Below are 7,610 nucleotides of genomic sequence, written 5' to 3' on the forward strand. Positions count from 1 at the left end.
AGGCCATTTTAATTGTAAGTTATGGAATTACAGCTCTTTTTATGCTACTGTTTTTTGTAGAACATTCCATACAAACTGATACATTTTATTTAAACCTCGACAGAAAAAAAGGTGTAATTTTGTCTTTGTCCCTTTAAACCTTGAATATTTTGTGGATTTTGAGCATTACCATCGATGCCAGCTATATATTCACCTTCGCTCTCTCTTTATGATACCAGATTAATCTCTGTCCGAGAGAGTAACTCGTATACGGATCGTCTGGGATTGACAACGTGGAGTAACAAAACGGTCAAAGATGGAGTGGTGAAAATAATTTTGAGATAAATTGATATTCTAGGCTGTGAAGGTCATAAAACCTTGGGATTAAATGCACACCACTGTGTGTTTGTTGATTGATTTTCAGTTGTGGCTATTTTTCTCTTTGAGAGCGATGGCATACTGTGCATTAACACACACACACACACAGAGCGAGAGAGCTAAAGGAAATGGTAGTTTGAACATTAAAATCATTTTCAGGTGCAGTTTGAGGAGGACACACGAATGAATCATAGAGAAAATCCTGAAAGTTAAAGGTGATTTGCAAAGTTTTCCACATCTTGATATAAAGCCCTTGGTAACTTTCAACTTAAATTCTATGACTTTCTTCCTGCACTTGCCCTGCAATTGACTTTTATAAAATAAGCGTTTCTTTTTTGCTCTTCATTGAACTGAGTGATTGAAAGTATGGATATATGTGTACACACTGTATCGTGCCCACATTTGACAAAGTTGTGTAAAAAAAACAAAACAAAAAAAACTCGATACCAAACCAATACAGGAAAGAAAAAGAAAATAAAAGCATGTAAATCTTATTGATTTACCACCGAACAACAACATTCATTTAGTGTTCTGTGTTTACCTGTGGAGCAAACTGCATTTATGTTGCAAATATTATAGTTATTACAGGGATGAAATTATGGGAAGACTTAACAAATACAGCACAATTAGCTGCACTCTAATTATATTAATGTAGTAATAATGTAAAGCAGGGTCATCACTTGACAAAATGACTATGATTTCACATTTTTCTCTGGTTAAATGGATATTTTTGTTTTAGAAAACATACATTTCACATTTTTATTGGCTGTAATAGGTCACACTTTTAATTACTATTACTATTATTATGTTAATCATTTTACATTTTCTGACTAGCACCTTTTTTTCTGTATTAGTACAACTTGTTTTTATACATAGCCGAGGGACATTTTTCTTATTTACTCCCAGCAGCTCTGTGGTGTCTTTCCAAACCTCATCCATATTTGATGGTGACCTTATAAAAGGGTGTTAATGTACGTGTTAATTCATGTCAGTGGGCAGATTCTGTCAATGCAATAGCATCAGTGCTACAAACCTGTATGTGTAAATACACCTACTTGTAGTATGTGTCTAACCCATAGTAATTCCAACTTTAATTTATTCATTTATTTTGCCTTAACAGCAGCTTTTAGAGAAATATACATTATATTATGTCAAAAACGTGATTTATGAAGTCAGTAACACGGAGACACACGAAAAAAAAAAAAAAGATAATGCTGACAATTTCCACAAACTGGATCCAAGATGGAGTTACTACATTACTGCTCACTTTCCCCCTCAATCCTTTAATAACATTAGAGTTTAGAGTCAGAATGCTGATAACAACAATATCCCTCATATTTGCGTCATCCCGGCGAATCAGTCATGCATTTTCCAATTACGACCCTACAGTCGGCGGCCCATTCGCAATCACCAGAGCAGAGACAAACAAGGAGATTAAGAATAAATGATATGACACACAATCACATATCTAACCAGACCATGACAGAACTAACCAGCACAGTCTCACTACTCTGAAGAAATGAGGAGGAAGGCGGAGAAAATGGAAATTGCTTTTGGAAACGATGCAGGGAAAAAAGAAAACTACCACAGAAGTAGTTGTGATTGATTACATGTGATGTAGCACAATTAAAAGAAATTAACAATTTGCATTTTAATAACATTATTATCATCAGTTAAATGAATTCATTAGTCTTGATTGGTACGGTATCGGTATGACAAGTGCGGCTCAGCAGAGCGTGATGGCGCTAATAGAAGGCGGAGGAACCCGGCACAGCTGAGACAGAGATTCCAGACAGGAGGATTTTGGTGTGTGTGTGTGGGTGAGGGGATGATTTACTGCTGCAGACAGCAAAGCAACCGGTAGAAACTTGAAACAAAATGTCTCACAACACCACAACCACACAATGTTTGTTAAAAGTAATTGTAAAATCTTCAACCCACTGTATTATTTGAGTTTATATAATGCTAATTAGGTCTATCAGCTCACACTATACTGTTAAAAAGATTGGTAACATGACCTACGATGATCCTGGATAGTTATTTTGTGACCATTTCATCGAGTGGCTACGACGTGGAGTTCCCCAGGGATCAATTCTTGGACCCCTTCAGTTTTGCCTATGTATGCAGCCTTTGGGACAAATTCCGCTTAACTCCTGAATCATAGTTATGCAGATGACACACAGATATATCCAGCACTGTGCCCAGATGACTCCAGTCCAGTACAGTCACTGTGTCACAATTGAATGAACCAAGTTTTTCTTCGATTAAAATCAGGAGCAAATTGTTTTTGGCAATAAAGAGAAGAGAACTGCTGTTAGTTAATGCTGTCTCCAAAAACCAAAGACCAAGTCCTTAACCTTGGCGTGCCGATAGACTCATATTCGACCTTCAGCAGTCTTATCTACAAATCAATAACCAAACCAGCCTTCTATCAGGACTGTGGACTGGCGACAATCTGTCACGTTCTCATGTGATTGCTCGTCAATGCGTTCTGTCCTTGTTTTAACAACATTTTTATAATAACTTATCCATCTTTTCTCAATCCTCCTCCATCTGTCCTCATCCAGACAGAGAATTTCAACCCTGCCTCGGTTTTTAACAATAGCACTCGGGCTAAGCACAAACATTTATCTCTGCCAAGCTCTGAGTGTTACTTCCATGTTTCCTTGGTGCCCTAGCTAATTAATTAAGTCACAAGGAAGGCTACGCTAATTCTCTTTACTGATTGTAATCAATTAATTAATGGTTACATGGCGAGATAAGACAACAGTAGCCCTCTGTACAGAGTAATAGCCCAGCAATTATTTAGCCGACGTCTGGAACAGCCAGAAAATACTGCGTCCTGAGCGCCGCATAAACAGAGCAATCTGTATGGACTGCAGCGCGGTGTGTGGCGACTGTGTGAGCGATTATGAGTTTATTTTGTTGTGTAACAAAACCTTTGAAGATATTACTGTACACTTCTGCGTTTAACAAAGTTGTTAAATAAATAGTTTGTTAGTTGAAGTGTCTGTGTCATCTGTGACGTCCATTTTGTAGCTTATAGTACAATTTTGGGTCAAATTCAAGATGAAGCACTGCTTGAATTAGACTGTGTGTGGACGTCATGTGATTGACAGGAGTAGGATCCAATAGGGGCATGGTTGTAGTTGGATGTGTATGTTTCAATAAACTAAGATTGCACTGGACAAAATACTAAACATGAGGCTCCTTTAACTACATTCTTAAAAGGTCCAGTGTGTAAGAATTTGTGGCATCTTATATTAAAGCTTCAGATTTGAGGAAATCTGACAGCTCCCTTTTCTGAGTGTGTTGACGGAACTACGGTGGCCTTTACATACCAGAAAGTATGTCATTCTTCTGTTTTTGCTTCGTAAACCTCCACTTCAAAATGTAAAAACACATTCTGGTTCAGGCTGGTTTTTCCAATTTGGGCAGTTGTAGAAACATGACTCAGCAATATGACGGCCTCCATAAAGCGAACCTTTATTAATTTAACAATAAAACACCCTGAGGCTTAGTTGGTATGAGGTTAGAAACCTTGACTTAAAAAATAAACCACAACAGTCCATTGTGAGAAGTCCAAAATCAACAAAACTCTGAAAAGCCCCATCTGTCTTTTTACACTTTACTAACAATCCATTGAACATCTCCTCGCCGACATATCATCCACTTGCTTCAAGGTCATTCAGAACGTCTTCAAACAAAATCTTTGGACTGTCAAGCTGCCAAAAAGAAGAGGAGCAGACTGAAGAGAGGTGTTGATGCAAACATTGCGTGTGTTAAATAGATGCTTCACCCCGACTTTCACCTGTCGGGGGTGTTTTTCGTATCCAAATCACATCCCACCTTCAGATTGAGTCAGTGCTCGGTGCAATTTTCATTTCCAGGGCTGCACAAAAGGCCAGAACACTCTCCTTCTCTCAGGAGGCACTGGCTGGACCAATCAGTGTCGCCCCATCTCTGGAGACACCTGGCCAACCTGTGGTGAGCATCAGGCCTTTAACTCCCCGGAGGATTTCACTGTCAGTGTGCATGAAGGCCACTGGGCAGTAATTTGCTTCCTCTTTGCTATAAACCTCCTCCTCTCCCCCACCTCCTTGGATATTTTGTCCAAAGCTCCAACTCTGAATTGGCTTCATCACACAGTACCCCAGCTGAAGTGTGACCTCATTCTGTTTCGAAAATGTCCCAGTATGGATTTATACATTTATCTTTGTGACATTTCTCCCTGCTGCCGCACGCTGCCTGATCTGACACAGATGAAAGCCGGAGAAACACTGTGGCTGACTGCACCGGACATTAAATAGCTGCCAAAATACATTTCTATGTCACGTTCTATAATGGTGAACGTGTGTGTGTGTGAAACTGTGGGATGCGCTGGCTGTGAACGTGGCTCTATGTGTATGTGTGGATGCTTTCCCGGGCTCCCATCGCATCCATCTGCCTGTTGACCGTGTGGGTGGATGGATGGATGATGTGTACCGGTAGTGACTGCCTGTGCAGGGAAGGTCTTCCTCTAAAAGGTTTGCCTGCACAACACTGGGAATACCTTTCCTCCAAGATCAATAAACAGCTTAACCAAGTATTTCGCAGTGTGTTCCCGAGGGAGCCCCATCTGCTGCACACACAAAAAAACCACGCCGATGCATGAGTCATGTGCTTTTAAAAAAAAACCTCCCCATGGCCATTGAAGTAGCAGAATTGACATCCAGCAGCCAGATCTCCATTTGTACACAGGCTTGAGGAAAATGAATGGAACGAGGAAAAAATATCAGTAATTTTAGGTGACAAACAATATATATCTATATACATAGATATATATATATATTTATACACATATACACACAGTTTACATATACTTAAATATATATGTATATATATATATATATGTATATATATACATATATACATACACATATATATATACATACACATATACATACACATATATATATATATATATATATATATATATATGTATATATATATATATATATATATACATATATATATATATATGTATATATACATACACCTGTAATAGTGTCCTCTGTGTGTTATGATGATGATATGGCACCTATTTTCTGCTAATCCAGCAGCATGAGCCGCAGGGCTTAAACACACAGATCAGCAAAAAAGTATGCTGTGTTTTATGGGAGCAGGTCGTAATTTGGATGAGGGGAATTTGGACTCAGGAGCTGACAGGTGCTCTGAATGCATCACTAACAGTGAAGCACAGTGCCTGTTAACAATTTTCTACTGCCCCCCACTGGAGTCCTCCCCCTGACTGAGACTCTTCAGGTATTCCACAATATAATACTCAGTTTTTTGTGTGTTTTTTTGCTTACCAACAAACTATATGGGGAGAGACGTCGCTTCTGTCACGACACACGTTTAATGAGATCCCGACAGTCGCTCAGTAATTTCCCCAAACCAAAAAAACCCTCACACACTGAATTATTCACTGGTTATTGGCAAACTATTCACGACTCGGCAACTCAGGTGTGGCTTAATCTTACTTTTACATTTTTAGCAGTTCCTCAGAATTGCTCACTCGTCGTGGTGTTTGAACGAGGGACTAAAGAAACGTGGGTTTTATTGTGTTATGGTGTTTTTGTTTTTCACATTTTAAAAATAAACTAGAAACCAGACAAACCACTGGCAGTGGAAATGAAACATTAAACACATTCTTTAAGCAGGAGTTTTCATCCTTCTGTATTCAGATTTCTGTTAAGTTTTTGCTTTTATTCCACTCAAGGTGTTTAGCAGACGCCAACAATAGATTACGACACGTCTATAATTGATGATTAGGCCGTGATGCACTTTCATTACCTTGTGGATTGAGCTGTTTTTAATAATGCCTCAGTGTCTTTCGGGGGGGAATTCCCCAGCAAGATTCAATAAGAGCATAATAATCATGATGAATGGCATGTTAACTGCGTTTGACTTGATTTGGTCAGCCCTCGGGAGGAGACGACGTGAGTCTGCGAGTGAGTGAGGCGGCGACAAAAAGGACGACAGAGAAAAGGGAAAAAGGTTGATAAGTGAAACACTTCGTCGCCCCCCCCGGAAAGTGCGAAAAGCGATTTCCTCTCGTCCGAATCCATAACTGAGCCGCTTGGCCAATTAGGCAATGACTCAAATGAGTGACTCCCTTGACCCGGAAGACACTTAATAATCACTACACTGTCGTTAAAGAGAGTGTGGAGTGAGTCAGACGAGGTGTGATTCTGCCTCCTTGTGCAGCTGCTCTCCAGAGGTGGGAAATAATGACGTACAAATACTTTGTTTTTATTGTTGATGCACGCATATATTTAAGGAAAAAGAGAGGGAGAGACAGCATTAAGGGAGTGTGACAAGCGTCTTTAATTAAGACACACACTGCTTGTCTATGTGACCTTTGAAATTAGCTGACGTTAGCTCGTAATTAGCTCGTCGGTAGCAAGCTTACCCTATTTATTTCCCCTACTGCTTAACATGCTAACTCTCGTAGCTGGCTACAAATTTCAAGACAGCGTTAACGGTAAACGATCATTTTCAAGACTCCTACTGCTAATTCGAACCCAGACTGATGAGGATCAGCAGTGACGTGGATGAATAAAGTGAAAGATTCAGAGAAGCAAGACTTTCTCCACCTTGCAGGAGAAAACTTCCCCCTTTTGTTTGCCTGCAAAATTCTCTTTTGTAAATGATCTGTTGTGCCACCTTCCTAACATTTACAACAACTTGTATAACACCTGCGTAAACAAAGCGAGCTGAAGCTGTGGTTCGGAAAGCCGAACATTACCAAACTAAACAGCCTCACTACCCCTCTCAAAAACATCTTGACCAACATACCCAACTGAAAATGGAGAGATTGCCGAACATTACCAAACCAAAGAGCCTCACTACCCCTCTCAAAAACGTCTTGACCAATATACCCAGCTGAAAATGGAGAGATTGCCACATTCAGCTAGCGCTTGCTCAACAATTCTTCGGCCAGGTAACTTCCACCAAAGTTTCCCTCATTCATTTGAGCAGTGCCCGTTTACTTTAGAGTGCTTTCATTTGTTGATATTCGCCCGGGTGTATTGGTTTGATAATTTGACCCAACCCTACTTCTTATGCTGTTTCAGAAACTTTGGCAACCAATACTCAGCAAATGTCTCAATGCCAAAGGTCGCTGCCTGTTATACAAATTATACATCCAGCATACCCCACATCTTCATTTAGTACTTTTTCTACAACAGACCAAATTGGAAAAACCAGCC

The sequence above is a fragment of the Solea senegalensis genome, linkage group LG1 (genome assembly GCF_019176455.1).
Source record: "Solea senegalensis isolate Sse05_10M linkage group LG1, IFAPA_SoseM_1, whole genome shotgun sequence".
Lineage (NCBI taxonomy): Eukaryota > Metazoa > Chordata > Actinopteri > Pleuronectiformes > Soleidae > Solea > Solea senegalensis.